The sequence below is a fragment of the Rhinopithecus roxellana genome, chromosome 5, assembly GCF_007565055.1.
Source record: "Rhinopithecus roxellana isolate Shanxi Qingling chromosome 5, ASM756505v1, whole genome shotgun sequence".
Taxonomy (NCBI): Eukaryota; Metazoa; Chordata; class Mammalia; order Primates; family Cercopithecidae; genus Rhinopithecus; species Rhinopithecus roxellana.
Window position 1 is genome coordinate 169,190,240 of NC_044553.1, and position 18,988 is coordinate 169,209,227.

Genomic DNA, 18,988 nt, shown 5'->3' on the forward strand with positions numbered 1-18,988 from the left:
CTCCTTTTCCTCTCTGCAGATGCGGAAACAGCCATCTGGAAAGGCAGTTTATTGTGTAATTAACCCTGTAAAGTTGGTCCTCCAGGGCATTCGGGTTCTGAGGAATCCAGGTATTTATCCCAAGTATTTTTGGCAAAAAAAAATTAGCCAAAGCTCTAGAGAGAATTGAGACACTGCCATTGGCCTTTCTTATTCTTTATATTCCTCTGTTTTCTCTTCTTCTAATCCCCTTTTTTCTCTTCCCTCTCTTCCTTTTCCTCTTTCCTCTTTCTTTTTCTTCCCCTCTTCTCTCCCCTCCAGCCTCCCTTTAACTCCATCTCTTCTCTAACCATTTGCTTTTCTTTCTTCTGTTCTAACTTTTATCTTTCTTAACCATTCCTTACCATTCTCTACCACCTTTGTCCTCCTTTCTCTCCCCTCTCTCCTTCTCTTCTACCTTTTCCTTCCTTCTCTTTTTCCACTCACAGTTCATTGTTTGCACCCTCTCAGTTCCCTATAAGAAAAATCAATTAAAAAGGAGGGAAAGAAAAAAATTATTTGCTTGTGCTTATATGGCCAAAAGCTGAAAGAGGCAAACGCCGTCTTATCACCCACACAATGAGCAAAGCCTGTGTTTCTTGTTAAAGTTAGCGGGAAATTTGCTGAGAGTGGCTGCCCCCTCACACATCAGACGCAACTGACACAAAGCCAGATAGTCATAGGCAAAAGGACCAGAGGCAGGTGCTTCCACAGCCTCCTGCACATAAAACTTTCCCTCCCGAGCCCACAACCCTCCTCTTTGCCTTGCTCCCATGCTTACCTCCCCCTAACACACACACACGTACACATACATGCATGCACACACACACAGGCATGCACACACAGGCATGCACACACACATACATGCACACACATGCACATGCATATATGCACACACATGCACGCACACACATGCACACACACGTGCATGCATGCACACACAGACCTGGCCTGGCTGCCTATCCAGAGCTGCTGAACATGCAGGGGCCTTCACTCCTGCCCCTCCTGCCATACTAGGCCTCTGCTCCTCTCCTCTTTATGTTCACAAATCCCCCACAACCTCCCAAGCTGAGTCCAACTTGCACCTCTTCCAGGAACCCTTCCCTGGCCACCTCCACTATCAGTACCCTCCTTTCTCTAAGCTCCTAAAGAGCAATAGGATTCCAGCACTGCGGGGCACCTAAAACTCACCTAGCCCAGCATTTTCCCAACCAGAACATATCTGGGACTTTGGAAAGCCATATAATAAGCAGTATCTATTAACATTCAATGGTAAGAACAAATAAAACTGGATCCTCTGTGACTGAGAAACCATGTAGGACACCCCTTTCCATTGTTCCTCAACGAGAGTGTGACAAGCTTCTCAAAGTCAGGAATCTTGACTCAGCATTCTCTGTGTTCCTTGATGCCCACCATCAGCTGAGCACATAGTAAGCATTCCACAAGGGCTTGAATGAATGAATAAATGAGAGTGTATAAACAAGTAATTCAGAGAGTGAGTGAATACGTGAATGACCGCAGGAACAAATCCTTAAGCTGTCGTTTTAATAATTGAGACTGGGTAAGAAATGCCAAGGAAACGTTTTTAGTAATGCTTCCCTTCTTAAAGACGGAGAAATAAAAAATGAAGCCAAGGACACAGAATGAGTTGGGAGGTGCCACAGTGGAGAGCAAAGAGCAGTGGCCTTAGAGCACAAAGACCTGGTTCCATCCCACATGTGCATCTCACATGGCATCACAATGTCCCCTGTGTGCCTCCCTCTCAGGATTTGTGTGAGGCCAAATGAGATCGTGGTTAAGAGAGCATTGGGCATACTCTGAAGTGCTGCACGTACACATTGCTGTATTTAATCTTTGAATGAGGTCAAAGGAAGTCAATAGCGGGCCAGGCTTGTATCTGCGCATATGTAGGGACCAGGGCCGTCTTGGCTGGCATAGCAGCCCTCTCTTAACACTGGGGCCACCGCGCAAGCCTTGGCTGCTTCGAATCTCAGACGCTCAGGACAAAGAGACACGTAAGAGCCCCAGAGTGCATAAGCTGATGAGGGAGCGGACCCTCAGACGGGATGCAGGCGGGACAGGCTGTTTACCCTCAGGGTACCACCCACAGTGGAAATGCCCGGTGCCCACCTGGGCCCAGCCCTCTGCTCTCTCCCACACCCTCTTTGGACGCGTGGAACTTTCAGCACCTGAATTTTGCTGAAGCATACACTTACACACTCTTCTGAAAGAGCAATGGGCAGAGGAAATGGAAAATCTGGGGCCTGATTCACACTTACCAATACTCAGAAAGTCCCCAAAACAGCCTCCACAATGGGGACCCGCCCGCCTGCCCAGCTGTCCCCAGTGCCTCGTGATGGATGTTCCCACTTGCTCATAAGTGTCGCCACGTGGAAGGTGCAGCCGTGTGGAACCCTGCAGGGACAGCCCGCTTTGCCTCAGCCTCCTAGGTCAGTAGAGCTGTGGACCCCAAATGTCAGCGAGACCAGAGGTTTTGAAGTACTTTGTAAGCGATAGAAATCTTAGTTTGATTAGAAGCCCTTATGAACCCCAGTCATTAGAACAGATGTAAGGAGAGCTGCCTCTGATTATAGTAGGGGCTGAATCCCTACTCCACCAGTCCCACACATATGCTTGGATCATGTGCATCACGCCTTGAAGGCTTCTGAAACAGTTCTACAAATTGCCAGGACAGTGTCAAAAACAGGCCTCTTTTTAACAGTGGGTAAACTGAGCCCCAAAGAGAAGACAATTCATGGCCAAGATCAAGCTGCATGTTGATGGTAAAAGTAGAGCTGGAATCCCGGCTGGCTGTTGCCCCAAGATCTGTGCAGAGGTAGGACTATGCTTATGAGAATTAACTTCTGAGTCGGGGTGAGGTGATGAAGAAATGCCAACAGGTGTTATTGGATAGCCTAAGTGGACAATATGGTCTTGCCCCAAAGCCTTGCTACATTTGTAAGAGGGTCTTGGTAGCCTGAGTTCCTCCTGGAATCAATTAATCAAGAGGAGCCCTAGCATGAGAGCCAGAGGCCCATGTTCTAGCTTTCACTCTGCCTCCCACCTGCCGGAGACTGGGCCAGTGACTGTTTCACTGGAGTTTGACTCATGATCTCCGGGATCCCTTCCAACTTCAACACTCCACATCCAGGTAATGAGGTGAAGCATTCTCACCTATGGATAGTACAAGGATTCCTTTAGGGAGGAAATGGCCTCTATCTGGAGAGAGATCTTCAAGAGGAGATGGTGAGGTGTGGAGGTATGTGATGCGTGCTGCAGCCAAGGCCGTGGGGCAAAGGCCAACCTCCTCTGTAGGAAACAAGGAAAGAAATGGGGAAACGGGGGAGAGAATCAGAGAAGGCAGGGACTGGGGAGTAGCAAGATGGTGCAAAGCTGTAGCTGCCTGGAGCAAAAGGCCATAGAGAAGAACCCAGCAGTGGAGTGGCCAGAAGGGCATTTTAAGAATGGGAACACCTCATGTTCAACTTGAAGTTGTTTGCATTGCAGTGATGTAAATCCTTCCTTCATCCCCACCCCCGCCCCACCCCGTATCTTCAAATAAATCTGCCTCACCCACGAATGCTTTGCGCCAGCAGATTGTTATATGGAAAATGAGAAGCGGCTGAGCTTCCCATCTGGGTCCGTGAGGTGTGGGATGAAGATAGTAAGTGTGAAAGCAAGAGTCTGAGGCAGCCAGAACCAATTGAATGTGTAGCTTCTGGAGAGGCTCAGAAGTCTTGGGGTCCTTGGATCTCCATGGAGGAGGAATTTGGGGATCTGAGCCAATCTTACCTGGATCTCAAGGGACAGGGAAGACCCCCTGTGACTTATAAGATGAAATATTTATGTTGTCCAACTATGAACTGTGGTATGAGAAAACTCAGAGAAACAGGAGGCAGCGGTCGTGAAATTTTAGTGCATCTAAGCAGGACCTTGGAAGCTTGTTAAAGGTCAGAGTTCGTAGGTCCCATGCCATAGATTCTGATGCAATGGGACTTGGACAAACACTGGGATGAGGTGGTGACATGCACCCAGCCTTTCAAGAGCCTGAAATGCCACTGGCTGCTTTAGTAACAGGATTCACCTGCAGGCCTCTGGCCACTGCCCATTCCTGTTGGTCAAGAGCACACAGTCCCAGCACGGAGCAACCAATTCTTGCTGTGAGCCACCATCTTTGCCTTAGGATCTGAGTTTCTGACAACCATGGTCATTGGCTCAGCAGTCCTTTTCTGCTAGTGCTAGCCCTTAGGGAACACTGCACTTTCTGGGTGGAAAATATCTCTGACTTGAGCTCTAAAGCCTGTGGTATGTGCCTCAGAGCGCGTTCCCTGCCCCGCATCCCAGCACATCTCCAGGACCTGACTTCTTTCCTCCCTGGACCCATGATTTTACCTGTCTGTCTCTACCCCAGGTGGCCCCCTGTACATGACCTGGCCCAGCGTGCCGTATATCCTCTCATGTAGGACTTCCCTTGGACTTAGTTTAGATGGGAGAAAATAAGGCAAATAGTGTTAGAAGACAGAGAGAAAGATTTCCCCAAGATAGCCAATCACAGCCGGGGATGCTGAGCCGGATGACGACAAAGAGTCAAGAGGCAGCACTGGGAGGTCAGCCCAATGAGTAGAAGAGAGTGCCATGGGCTGGGGGATTTCTGAGAAGGGCTCAGAAACCTGGAGGGGGTGGGGGGAGAAATCAGAGTTTCATTCATTCATTTATTCATTCATGCTACAGACATGTGCTGAACACTTCTACATAGGGATACGTGCATAAATGAGCCCAACCCTTTTTCTTAAGAAGTGCACCCCTAGGAGGGGGTGGAATTGGTCTTTGAAAGGTGACAAGATTCTGAGCAGTAGAAAGGAGGTGGAAAGGCATTTTAGGTAGAGGGAACAACCTGAGCTAAAGTGCAGAGGCCAAAGGCAGGCTCAAGAGCCGAGGAGTTGACCAACCTGAGTAAAACAGAAATATATGGAAATACGTGGTCATTTGACAGATCTTTCCTGTCCTCTGCGCTGGACCTGGGCTAGGTGCTGGGGATATGAAGGTGAATACGGAAATATCTGCCCTCAATCACTGAAGCCTTTATTGTCATTCCAGGAAGAGGTGTGCAAGAGCCACGAGCAGGCAACTCCCCTCACAAAGCATTGCAGGCAGTAAGTGTGGGTACAGAGGTGACCCAGCCAGCCTCATTTCCAAGCAGAGGGACAGGAGGCAAGGTCTGAGCTATTAGTAAGACAGCTGGCGGGGTTGGCTCCAGCTGCCTGACATGAGATGAAATTTAGTTTGGGGAGATAACCTTTGGGTGCCGTAATTAAGTCCCCGGGCTCTGCCTGGGAGGCCACAGCCTTAATGAAAACAGCCTGAGAAAAACAAACAGCGCGGCTGGTGCTCTTGAAGACATTCTAGTGTAAATGTGCAGACCGACAGCACCTACAAACACATGGGGGGGGGGGGTGCAATCCCAAAACATGCCACTTTCCCTTGCAAAATGACCCTGGTCAGACCAGGCTGTGGGGAAACCTCACCACTGATTTGTGCAATGAAGGCGTCCTGGGTCAGGACAGGGGAATGGTGGAGGGTTTTATTACTTTTTGTTTTTGTTGCTTTTTTTTTTCATGCTTTTTTGTTGTTATTGTTCTTGATGAGGTCTGAAAAGATAAGGCAGCTCTTGGTGGTGGTGTTTGGAGCTGCGAAGGTGCCTGAGGTCACTGAAGAACAACTCGTGGTTGAGTGAGGAGCCCTGGAGGAAAGTGCCCTGGCCTGAGAGTCGAGGATGTCTGTCCTAGCTCTACTGAAAGCTCTGTGATCTTGGGTAAATGAATTTCTTCCTCTCTCTGGGCCTGCTTTTCAGTCAGCCTCTGGCCCCTCCACACTAGGCCAGAGCCCATAACTCTAAGAATAAGCAATTATTACTTTAACAACATAGAGGTCAAGGGAGAGGGGCAAGAGCCGAGGCTTTAGATGAAGCAGGAGCTTTCAGAAGCAGATTCTGGCCTTTGGCCAACATAACTGGAGGTTGTTGGAAAATGGGGTGCTGACAAAAGAAAATTCTAGGCCAGGAATGGTGACTCACTCTTGTAATCTCGGCACTGTAGGAGGTTGAGGCAGGAGGATTGGTTGAAGTCAGGAGTTTGAAACCAGCCTGGGCAACACATTGAGAGCCAGTCTCTATCAAAAAAAGAAAGAAGAAAGAAAGAAAGAAGGGAGAGATAGAGGGAGAGAGAGAGAGGAAGGAAGGAAAGAAAAGAAAGAGAAAGAAAAAAGGAAGGAAGGAAGGAAGCAGGAAGGAAGGAGGAAGGAAGGAAGGAAGGAAGGAAGGAAGGAAGGAAGGAAGGAAGGAAGGAAGGAAGGAAGGAAGGAAGGAAGAAAGGAAGGAAGGAAGAAAGGAAGGAAGGAAAGAGGCATAAAGGTTTTTCTTTGAAAACAAACCATACAATGATGATGTGAAGTGTGCATTTCATTCTGCTTTGGGTAAGACTTGGTTTCTAGTTCCCATTAGTGTGACCTGAGGCTGGAATAACACCCTCTGTGTGTGCTGACCACTCAGCTTAGCACCTCCTAAGGACCCAGGAGACAGTATTGGAAACCAGAGCAGGACAAATGGCCCAGCTTTTCTTCAATTCAGGAAGAAAGGAGAGAGAGGGAAACCCCAGAACTTTCTCTCCTCCCATGTGCTGGTAGATGATTAAAAACAATCTCATTTTCGTGTTCCCACAGTCATTTCAGAGCTAGAAGAACAGAGTCTCCCACCAGGCTCACTCTCTGGTATTTACCAAGCTCCTCAACCTGCCTTTGCAGCCCCCTCCCCAAGTCCACTCTGTGAGTCAGATTTTTCTCAAGACAAAATGTTTCCAAAGTCTGGACAAGCGACAAGAATACTTGCTTTTTAAGTCTCCTGTTTTGTTCCTCTCCATTGCTTTGTTTCATGTCCTTGACGGAGCCCAAAACCTTGATCTCCTGGTCCAAGGGGATCTGCGTGGTGGCCAAGCCTGGCAGTGACCCACTGTCCACCTGCGTCCTGAGTTAAGCCATGCCTTCAGAAGTGGCTTATCACAAGGTCTCTTCCCATGGTGAACGCAGAGCTCTGGTCCAGGGCTCCAGAATCAGGTGGGTGGGAACCCAACTGGCCACGAGGGCAGCGTCTGATTCTGCAGAAGAAGGGAGCTCCTCTGTGAGAGCCGTTCCTCTTCCCTTGGGAGAACAGAGCTGGTCTGGACCCAAAGGAGCATGTCCCAGTTGGAGGCTGGAAAGCAGTTCAAGTAGGTGTCTTTGAACTCAAAAATATATTTAAAGATGATCATGTAGGTAAAACTAGCAGGCACTGAAAACGTGTTTGAAAGAAAGAGTGGGAATGACCAAGAATGGGAGAAGAGGGAGGGAAGATGGCAGAAAGGTGGGAAGGCAGGCAAGCAGGAAGGGAGAGAGAGAGAGGGAGGGAGGAAGAAAGGCAGGAAGGCAGGAAGTCAGGAGGGAGGAGGGAAGGAAGGAAAGAAGGAAGGAAGGAAGGAAGGAAGGAAGGAAGGAAGGAAGGAAGGAAGGAAGGAAGGAAGGAAGGAAGGAAGGAAGGAAATTACTTCACTTCTTGAAGGCTCAGTTTTTCATCGTCTGTGAGATGGGAATAACATCCCTTACATCAGGCTGGTTGTGAGAATTAGAAGACATAACCCCTGTGAAAACCCCAGCACAAAGCTGGTGTTCTAAAAATGTCACAGAGGTGAAGCAGCTGCTCAGTGAGGCACAGCTTCCAAATGACTGAGCTAAGGCTGGAACCCAGGGGTCTCTGACTCTAAAATTAGTAATTTCCATACCAAAGTGCCACACCCCAACCTTCTTGGACATGAGTTCGCTGAGTCTAACACTTAGTCACATGGTATCTTCAGACAACATGGTGACTCTCACCCAGGGGTGCTCAGAATCCCCACCCCCCGCGCCCCAAATAACAACCCAGGGAGAGACTAGTTCATGCTGGAATTCACCAGAGGAAATAACAGAAATATCTCCCCATGGAAATAGACAGCAACCTGCTGAGAAATTGACGTAGGGGGCGGCTGGGAAAGGGTGGTGAGCCCCAGGTTTCTTTCCAGGTTGATGCCACCTAACAACCTCAGGCTGCAGAACTACCATGAGTCACTGCCTTCGGTGCCTCTCAGCCCCATCACCTCTCCCACACCCCAATATTACACAGGTTCTCATATGTTTTTCCTTTAAACCATCTCAGTTCCAGCCCAGGAATCCCTTAGGCTTCCCTCATATCTTCAGCCAGGACCTGGTAAGAAGACCTGATGGGCACTAGGGCCACCCATGTCAGGCAGGGAGGTAGGGAGCCCAGAGTCCAGTGCTGGGGGAGGCTAGGAGGTGACTTTAGCATCTCCCCATCCCTCTGCAGTTCTAGTTAATCTATGCACTATGTAACAATCAAGGTAGAAATTCATATAATCAGCATAATCTCCTGGACACACAGTTTTAGTTTCTTTAAATACGTGTGGTTCGGACAATAAGAGATCCTTCCCTTTCGCCAGAGAGATCAGAATGACCTGGAAGCTTTCTGGGGTGGGGACAAGAGTATATCTGCTGAGAGCATCTGTGCTCCAGGCACTGGGTGAAGTTTTATAGAGCCATTCAGTCTTCAAGACTACCCCCAGGAGAAGTAGGACATTGTCTCTTTCAGGTAAAGAAACTGAAATTCCAAGAGTATAAATAACCAAAGGCACACTAGATTCCAACTTAAGGCTGCTTACAGTCAAACCCAGGCAGTGTTCCATTACTTTCTTTCTGTTTCTAGAGTCCCCCAAACAGGAACCAGCCTTTTCCTTCTACACCCAAGAGCATGGTGGTTCTAAAATCTCCAGGATCTAAAGCCTTCTGCAAGCAATGCACCAGATTAAAGATGGAAACTGAACACTCTTGGATTGGTTGTCAAGACCCTCATGGGTGAGTATGCACTTAAATATTAAAGTCAATAATCAGCGCTGAAGAAAGTTGAAATATTTTATTAAAATTTATCAAAACTGATATGCCAATTAGCAACTGAGCATCAGTCCAGGCCCGCGTCAGGCACACTGCAAGATTCAAATGAAGCCTGAGATGTTTTTAATGGCCTAAGTGGGAAGATAAGATATTATAGGAAACAGCAGAGAACAATGTTTGACAGTTTTTAATCAAATACAAAGAAACTTGGCTCCACCACTATGTGACATTGAGCAACTGTTTTAATCTTATTGTGGCTTCATTGCCTCATCTGTAAAATGGGAACAGTGATAGTATCTTCTTACAGAATTACTATGAGAATTGCATAAGGCTATCACTGTTCAGCTCAGTGCCAGCTGAACAAGCTCTCAGTAAGTGCTAGTTTGTATCGTTATCGTGGTTGTCAAGAGGTTGGGAACTAATATTTATTAGAGAGCTCCTCTTTTGTATCTATGGTCATTCAAGACACCTTCAAATTCTCAATTCAGTTAGTTCTTTGTCATTCGCCTCATTTCCTAGAAGAGAAAGCTGAGGTTTGGGAACTCATCACACAATTATTCACTAGTAAAGTGAAGATTGGGAGCTAGGTATATTTGATATCGAGACAGATAAGACCAGGTCAAATCAAACAAACAGGTATGTTTTTAGCATTGTTAGGACCCTAAGATCTCTAGGATGCTCTGGACCAGGCTGTCCAGTAGGAGATTCTGCAATGATGGAAATGCCTGCATCCACATTGGCCAACACAGTAGAGCACTTGAAATGTGGCTAGTGCGCCTGAGAAACTGAATTTTTAATTTTATGAAATTTTAGTTCATTTAAATTTAAACAGCCACATGTAACTAATGGCTGACATATTGGACAATACAGGGCTAGACTACCGTTGGCACCCTGTTTAACCTTGCATCTGAGCCCCTCCCTGTCAGTTCCAGTGTCTCATTAGTGGTAACTTACTTGTCCGGGTCCCCTGGCCCTGTACTCCCAACTGATATCCCATGTCAGTCTCTGTCTCCCTCCCCTTTTGCTTTGGTGACACTCTCTGCCCACCTCACCCAGCTCCTCCTGGGTCTGGTCCTCGGCTTCCCTCTGTTTGACCCTGTGCTCTGGCTTCCTATTGCATCTGCTGAAAACTCCCCAAACCAGGACCCCCGGCTTCTTCACCCTTATCTCAATACCCACCCTTCTACCAAGAATAATCTACCAGGCACAGGTCCTGATGCCCTGGAGGTGTGTGTTTGGGTTAGGGGTGGGGTGGAGTGGCAACAAAGGAACAATATGTTCCAAATTGACACAAGCAAGACATTCCAGGTATGTACTTGTTTCCATATGAGAAACACAAAGAGAATAAGTAAAGACCCCTGCTTCAAGGAGCTTCCATAGTCAGTGGGGAGCATAAGGCAAACTGAAAATGCAAGAGAGCAACGACCTTGCGGCACAACATGAAGACACATCACAGCTGGTCAGGCCGAGTGTGCATTCAAACCAGAAGTGCTCTGGGCTTCAGAGAAGAGAGGCCTCTATTATCTGGATTCATCAGGGTGCTCCTGGGAGAAGGCAGAGGGGTCCCTTCCCAATCCAGGCTCCATCCCTCTCCACCCTGCTCTGGCTGGGAGGCTGACCTATAAGGGCCGCGAGAGGGACTTCTTGTCCTCCCTCTTCGAGTTGGGTTTGGCCAAAGTTGATGGGCAGCAGGGGATGCACATCAAGAGGAAAGAGTAGGGTTTGCACTCCTCTTGCTTCTACTCTGCCTAGCTGAGGGTGAGCAATGAACGGTTTCCTCCAGCGAAGGCCATGACTCCCACCAAGCAGTCCTCACTTACAGCTGTGGGCCTTCTGTGGTTTCAGTAAAAGCTCCCTCGTCTCACCTTTTCCAACCTAGGGACAGTAGCAGCTCCCCACTGTAGTTGTCCCAGGGTGCTACAACAGCTCATGTTGCTCTTGCTGTGCCCTGGCCATTTCCTTATAAAGCATCCTTCCTTAACTCTCTTCCAACCCCTTTCTGATGCATCAGCTGTTTCTTGCCAGGACACTGACGATACAGGGTCTACACTGTGTCTTAAAGGATGAGCAGGATTGATACCGGCAGAGGAGCAGAGAAAACCCGAACAGCAAACACAAGGCTGCAGGAGCAGTGGCAGAAGACAGAAGCCTTGCTCAGGAGGGCCAGCACAGCGGGGCTGGGGAGGGGCTTTGTTAGGTGGGGATCTGGGCTGAAGCTGGGACCAGGCTGTGGAGGCCTTCATCACCCAGTTGATAATTGTGAAAGTGGGAAACGAAGGAACCCATGTCAAGCTGGGATGGTGCACTGTTTCAGGGCTATGGGTTACTAGGAGCCCTTGAAAGTTTAAAGCTTCTATAGTACTAGCTGTGGCTATCATGTAGGCAACTAATTTTTAAATCACATGACACCATTGGAGTATAACTAAAAACTGCACTTGAATAGAATTCCACTCTGGCTTCCATGACAATCAAATGAGAATATCATTAATATTCGAGTACATCTCTTCTGTAGCCAATGGCCTATGGAGAACTATTAATAAATACATACTCTGTCTGTTAGACAGGAACATTCAAATCCCACCTCTTAGTACCCTATTGGCTAAGCAAATGCAAGGACATACTACATATACATAAGTGCAGACACATCACAGTATCGCTGTACTTGTCAGTTTTCCCCCTGCATAATTCAGATCTTCTCAATTTTGGGAAAAAGCGATTTCTAATACATATTTTACACCAGATGCCATTTGAACAGAGTACAGCATGCCTGAAATGTGATATGCAATGAAATTGGGGCTATTCCTTGGCAATACTTGATGACTCTTGGGAAAGCATATTGACCTCTGCTGCCTTTATAGCCAAGAGAATGTGGGCGCTTGGCTGGCATTTGCAAAGTCAGAGCTGTCAGAGCGGCTGTTGCTCCCTTAGCTGAAGCGATGCATAATTCTTTAATAGAATTATGCATTTATACATATAGAACTATGCTAATATCTTAAAAGATAGGTGAAAAAAATCTGACTATATTTTCCACATTAAAAAAAAGAGACTGCTTTGACTAAAATTTTGCCAAGATACTATAATAACGAAAAGATTTTTGCATCATTTACATCATCTGCCTCCACCTGTTGATTTGCTGAGTATCAGGATGGCAGTACTTTGAGCTCCAGCAGATTTTTTTAAAAGAAGGATTTTATATTTGCTTACCTTTTTTCATGAATAATTGATAACATTGATTACCTAAATAGGCCTAAGATTTCAGGGTTAAATACAACTGCTGACTTGATTGCATTTTTTTCCACTATCCTAATTAATTCATGTGGATGAAAAGTCCACTGTGAAGAACGCACAGGAGGTGAAAACGAAAGATTCCAGGGATCCATTGGAAGCACTACCAATTAACTTACTGCTCTGTGAAAATCATTAACATGTGAAACTGACAAAATTAAAAGCATCCATACATTTGCTAACAGAGTATACAATGACACAGCATGTCTCCAAGTTTTTCCATAGAATGTTATCTGTTACTTTTATTTTTGACAATTCCTGCCCCTGTATCTTCAGCATAACATTTTTTCTCCAAATTAAAACCAATTAAAAACTATTTAAGGAACACTCTGTGACAACAACGTTGAACAGAATTAACACCACTCGCTGCAGAAACAAGGCAGCAGAAGTTGCGAAACTGATCGGTGATTTTGCGAAACTGATCGGTGATTTTGCTAAAAATGCCAAATCACAACGGAGACATTTTAAGTTTGCTTCTAATTTTCAAATATGTCTGTGTTGCCTGCATAGCTTTTGGTGCTGATATGTTTTAGAGTGTAAGTTCTGAAGTTTGTTTAAATAGTTATTTGTGTGTTATATAATGAAAGAATGGTATTTGGTAATGAAATACAGTTTTCTATTTTATTGTATACAGGGAAGGCACTACATAAAGGTTGAACCCATTATTGTGGAGTACACCACTGTGCCAAGAAAAATGTAAGATAGTTACACTGTATTTGTACAGTGAATAGCAACAGTAAGGCATTACAGTTCTTCTGAAGGGCAAAGGGGAGAAACGAAATGTTCCGTCTTTGCTATGCGCTGTGCCATGCATTTTACTACATTGTTTATTTTCATCTTCCGAACAACGCTGAAAGGCAAGAATGTGCTTCTTGTTTGTTTGTTTGTTTTTGAGATGGAGTCTCCCTCTGTCGCTGAGGCTGGAGTGCAGTGGTGCGATCTCAGGTCCCTGCAACCTCCACCTCCTGAGTTCAAGTAATTCTCCTGCCTCCGCCTCCTGAGTAGCTGGGATTACAAGTGCGCACCACCACACCCAGCTAATTGTCGCATTTTTAGTAGTAGAGAGGGGGTTTCACCATGTTGATCAGGCTGGTCTAAAACTCCTGATCTCATGATCTGCCCACCTCAGCCTCCCAAAGTGCTGGGATTATAGGCGTGAGCCACCGCACCCAGCAAGTATGTGCCTTTTTACAGGTGAAGGGACTTTAATTTGGGGAGATTAAGTAACTTGCTCAAGGTCAAATGACATGGAAAGATTCTGATCCAGGTCTATCTGGCTCTAAAACCCTCATAAGAACAAAGAAGGCTCCCATGAACCCAGGACTGTAAGATGTTGTCTGCCTGCCTTAATGACTGACTGAAATGGTGGCGCTGGGGGTCACAAGGCAAGCTTAGGCTTCTGACATGATCTGAAGGCATATTTAGCATCAGTACAATCCCTTGGCACTGCTCCAAAAGCTGCTCCATTTGAGCTGAGGGCACTCACAACATTACCTCTAGAATTAGGCCTGCCACTTAGGTGCTCAAAGGGCCACCTGGGGAAGGGCAAAGTCTTAAATGTGAGTCCCAACCCTGCCATTTATAGCCCTTGGGCTAGGCACTTAAACCTGCTGCACCTGAAAAGCACATTTAGGAAAAAAAAAAAGATGGGTGATGGGGACGGGAAATAATCTATCAAACATTAAAAGGCTGTCTGGAGGAATCACTTAAATGACCTGCAGAAAAAAAATCTTTGGAAAGTAGCATATATACAGGTTCTTCTGCAGGCTTTGAGCCTGCAGTGAAGGGGCATTGGCCCAGGTTCAGGATGCTGCCTTAGGTCTTTGTTGCTCAAAGTATGACCCGCAGACCAGCAGCATCGGTATCACCTGGGAACTCAACAGAAATTGAGGCTATTGGGCCTTAGCCCAGACCTCTGATTCAGAATCTGCATTTTGACAATTTTGAAGTGTACACATTCAGCTGGAAGGGCACTGCCATAGGCCTCTCAGTCTGGCTTTCCAGATCTCAACCTCCAGTGCATTTAAGTAAGAAGGTTAGCTTCATTCACTTCTCAGTTATTATTACAAAAATAGAATTGAAAAGGCTCTTGAAGACACCCAATCCAGGAATGGTGAATACCTGCAAGGGTGCAGCCATCCTTTCCAGAGACCAGAGCAGACATTACTAATCAATCAGGAAACTCTTCCATGGTGCTTAAGAGCAGTTGCACCATCCCCTCCACAATGCAGTCCAGAAAGCCTGATTACTCTTTTGTAATTACCATGGGTATGAAACCTACTTACCACCCCTGACCCCCACTATGTGGCCTAATCTCTTCTTTATTCATAGGTCGACCTTATCTCCAGTTTAAGCCCATTTTCCCAACATGTTATCCAATTTAACATTCACCCCTTCAAAAGTGTTCAACAAATTATATGGTTACACTGACTAAACAGAAACTGAGCGTTTCCAAAATTAGATGACGTCCCCAAAGATGAAGAATCCTATTCCTCTGGCCCAGCTCTCATCTTCATGTCACCTCTCTGTTCCACCACCCACTTCAACATTTTAGACCAAGGGAGGGAAGACTTTAAACCTCACAAAGAAGTTTAGAACATTACCCTGGTGCTCCCAAAATCCAAGCTAGAAAGACAACGGAAGTTTTTAAAAATGCTCTGAGACCTCAAACCCCACTCCCATGTCCCCTGACCACCCAGCCTTGTCACCTGCTTGGAGCTGGAGCTGGCATCTTCACAACCAGGAAAGGGTGGCATGCTGAACCTGCCTCCACCAGACTTTTCATTCAATGTCCCAGCCGCCTGCCTCAAATGCTACATGCAAAGCACTCTGAAATAGGGTGATATTCTCAATTTAATTTTTGTTAACATGTAATAGGAGATCGATGCCCTCACTAAGCTGCTGTGTCAATCAGCCAGTGGGAAGCAGCCTGTATTTTTGGAAGACAAATCGTTAAGAACTAGAATACGGTGTAGGCATGTATACCGGCTGCATCCAATTTCAAGTGAAAATTAATGGCAAATTCTTGTAACCACATTAAGAGCCATTGTCGTTCATTTGAAATCAGTTAAACATGAAAACAATATGAAAACCATCTTGAATTCATGGAACATAAATATTTGTCTGTATTTTTTGCCAGTGCCCCAGAGAAACTAGGAGATGTTGGCAGATCGGTGTTCTAAAAACATGCTCACAAAGGGGGAAAAACAAGGAACCTGAATTTTGTTGGGTTAAACTATTTGTCAACTTTTCCATTTCCTCAGTCAAAAGATAATTAAACAGAAAGCAGATGCCAGAATCTAATTGATGCAAGGAAAGATTGCTCAATATCTTATGGTGCTTTGTCATTTTTATGTACTGTCTGCAAATAGCCCCTTGGCTGGTACAAGTAGCAGAAAGTCAATCAGTTAGCTTCTCTTCCCATGGAGGCAGAGGCTCTCCCTACAAATATACCTGTGTACAGTCACTCTGGGTGTCAAGAAGCACATAAGAAAGTTCCTGGGACAATGTCTTAGGCATATTAGAACAGAGAGAAGCTGTGGCTTTTCAGAAGAGTAAGGAGAGGGATAAAGGAGAAAGAGAGAGATTGAGAGGATGGGGGAAGATGGAGGTGAAGAAGGGAAGGGTTGAGAGATGAGAGAGAAAAGAATAGGAAAAGACTCAGAAAAAGGAACTGCTGGCAGAGGGAGAGAGTCCCAATATGGTAAAATCAAAATCGCATGGTCTTCAGAGTCAAGCCTACTGTTTGGTCATCCCTTTCCAGCTGTGGGAATTTAGACCATTTATTTGACTTCCCTGAGTGCATTCCTTCCACAGACCATTGGATATCATACTCCCTGCCCGGGCCTTCCCACGGCTTGATCTGAGATGTAAGGAGTCATAAGTATCAGTGTCTGAACATTGTAAAAAATTGCACAACTGCTTCAATTTAAAAAAAAAAGAGTAGAAGGAAATCGGGTGAAAGAGAATTAAAGCAAAGCAGAGTGCCGGGCGCGGTGGCTCACACCTGTAATCCCAACACTTTGGGAGACCGAGGTGGGCAGATCACCGGAGGTCAGGAGTTGGAGACCAGCCTGGCCAACATGGTGAAACCCTGTCTCTATTAAAATACAAAAATTAGCCGGGCATGGTTGTGGGCGCCTGTAGTCCCAGCTGCTCAGGAGGCTGAGGCAGGAGAACCACTTGAACCTGGGAGGTAGAGGTTGCAGTGAGCCGAGATTGTGCCACTGCACTCCAGCCCGAGCGACAGAGTGAGACTCCATCTCAAAAAATAATGATAATAATAAATGCAGTGCGGTGTGGGAGAGCTCTGTTATGCTCCCTTATGGGGAATCCACAGCAGTGCTGCTTAGAGTTCAGCGTGACTCAGAGATGAGTGAAAGAGCTCTTTCAGATTCTACTGTAGATTCCTCCCCTTAAAACACACACACAGACACACGCGCGCACGCACACACACACACACACACACTCTGATCTCCGTGGGAGAGCATTCAAATGGTGTCCAGGAACCCAGGTGGACAAGAGACTTGAAAAGCAACTGCCAGCTGGGCGCAGTGGCTCACACCTGTAATCCCAGCACTTTGGGAGGCTGAGGCGGGTGGATCACCTGAGGTCAGGAGTTTGAGACCAGACCTGGAAACATAGCAATACGTTGTGTCTACAAAAAAAAAAAAATTTTTTAAAGATATTAGCCAGATATGGTGGTACGTGCCTGTAGTCCCAGCCGCTTGGGAGGTTAAAGTGGGAGGATTGCTTGAGCCTGGGATGTCGAGGCTGCAGTGAGCTGTGATTGCACCACTGCATTCCAGCCTAGGAAATAGAGCGAGACCCTGTCTAAAAACAAACAAACAACTGCCGTGCTATGTCCATAATGTCAATCCACATACCACTGGGTAAAATCATTGTCCATGGCTTCCCCCTTCAGGATGCACCTCTTCCATGGAGGACTGTCAGCCACCACTTGCAAACAGACTCCCATCAGGCCATCTCACCAGTTACCAAACACAGCCAGCATGACCAGTAAGACTAAAACTCAGATTCTTATTGTGTAACTTATCAGATGCTCTGTTCCAAAGAAACAATTGACTAATGAACTGGGGGGTTCACACTTCCTCCTGTCTCATCTCTGACGCTACCTTATTGTGTGGTCTCAGATCAGCATGGACACCCTCTGGGCTTCTACTCTCTTATGTGGGAAATGATGTTGAACAGCTTGAGCCTATGAAATCTTTCTACTTGTCACATTCAAAGTCTTTGCAATGTACCCATCTGACATCTAAGGTAAAAGCTAGAATCCCCTTCCTCTTTACATCCCTTCAGATTCCTTTCCACACTCCTTCACTCCTCTGCCCACACAGGCAGGCTGACCTGCATAGACTTTCTTTTTTTTTTTTTTTTTTTTTTTTTTGAGATAGAGTCTTGCTCTGTTACCCAGGCTGGAGTACAATGGTGTGATCTCGGCTCATTGCAACCTCTGCCTCTCAGGTTCAAGCAATTCTCCTGCCTCAGCCTCCTGAGTAGCTGGGACTACAGGCACCCGCCACCACTCCCGGCTAATTTTTGTATCTTTAGTAGAGACAAGGTTTCACCATATTGGCCAGGCTGGTCTCGAACTCCTGACTTTGTGATCCGCCCACCTCAGCCTCCCAAAGTGCTGGGATTATAGGCATGAGCCACTGCGCCCAGCCCCTGCAGAGACTTTCTAAGGGTCTCCCTTGTGCTCTGGCTTCCAGTTGGTCTTAGCCAAGGGGTGCTTATTGTCCTGACTCACCGGAGAGCTCTCCCCAGGCTGACTACGTCTCTGTGGAAGGTCACAGCCCTGTGGTCTTCTCTGCAGGCCTTCCTCCTTCCAGGTTTTGTTAACAGTTTCCTACCCTCGCTTCTTCAGGCCTAGAAGTGGTAATAGCTCTCCTGCTGCTGGGAGTACCTGTGGGTGGTAATAGCCCTGGGTACTGTCCCTTGTGGTTCTTCCACTCCCTGCCCACACCTAGGTAAGTAGTCACAAGAGGGCCTCTGTGTGGTCACATGGAATCAGGAGGCAAATGAAAGGAGGGATCAAGGAAGACATCCAAGGAGAGGAGGCCTTTGCAAGGTTGGCCTCAAACCTGTTTGGAAGAACAGGAAGAAGTTTATACAGGCAACAAGGAGGGGATAACATTTTAACCAAGAGAACGGTGTGGATGCAGGCAGGAGGCCAGGCATTCTGGGAAAGAAGAGTAGACCTGACTGTCTGGAGGGAAGACCTTGGGTAGAGAAGGAATGAGGGGCATGGTTAGAAAAGTAAATGAAGGCCAGATGGTAGCAACCTCAAATGTGAGACGAAAGCCTGGGACTTCATTCTACGGGCAGTGGAAGAATCTGGATAGTTCTTGAGCAACGGAATGGCCCAATCACACTGAGCTATTTTAGGAATGTTAAGCTGGCAGGTGGAGAGCAGATTGTAGTGTTACCAACTGGGTAGCCCTACGCACAGGGAACAAAGGAGGATGCCAAAAGTGACTCACTCACCCGCCATTGCTCCTGAGCAGTGGGGCAGAGGCGGTACAGACGTTCCTCCCCAAGCAACTCTCATGCTTATGCCAGCCTCAAAAGAGCAGAGCGGGAAGTGCATGGCATCCTGAAGATGTAAGGGAAAACACATTCTTGGAAGAGATCTCCTCTCAAAGCCATCCACCCACAGCCCCCAGAATAAGGGGTAGGCAATCTGTTTCTCCTGGCA

General features: G+C 46.7%; 1 long non-coding RNA gene across 1 annotated transcript in view; it reads right to left on the reverse strand.

The window, feature by feature from the left end:
- Positions 1–3,191: 3,191 nt before the first annotated feature.
- The window catches only part of LOC104662611, a 34,714-nt gene continuing 18,917 nt past the window's right edge, over positions 3,192–18,988 (reverse strand). Inside the window, exons 3-4 of the long non-coding RNA XR_748016.2 lie at positions 14,979–15,099; positions 3,192–3,327 (exon numbers count right to left, since the gene is read on the reverse strand). This is a non-coding gene — a long non-coding RNA (uncharacterized LOC104662611). The remainder of the gene's footprint in view (positions 3,328–14,978; positions 15,100–18,988) is intronic.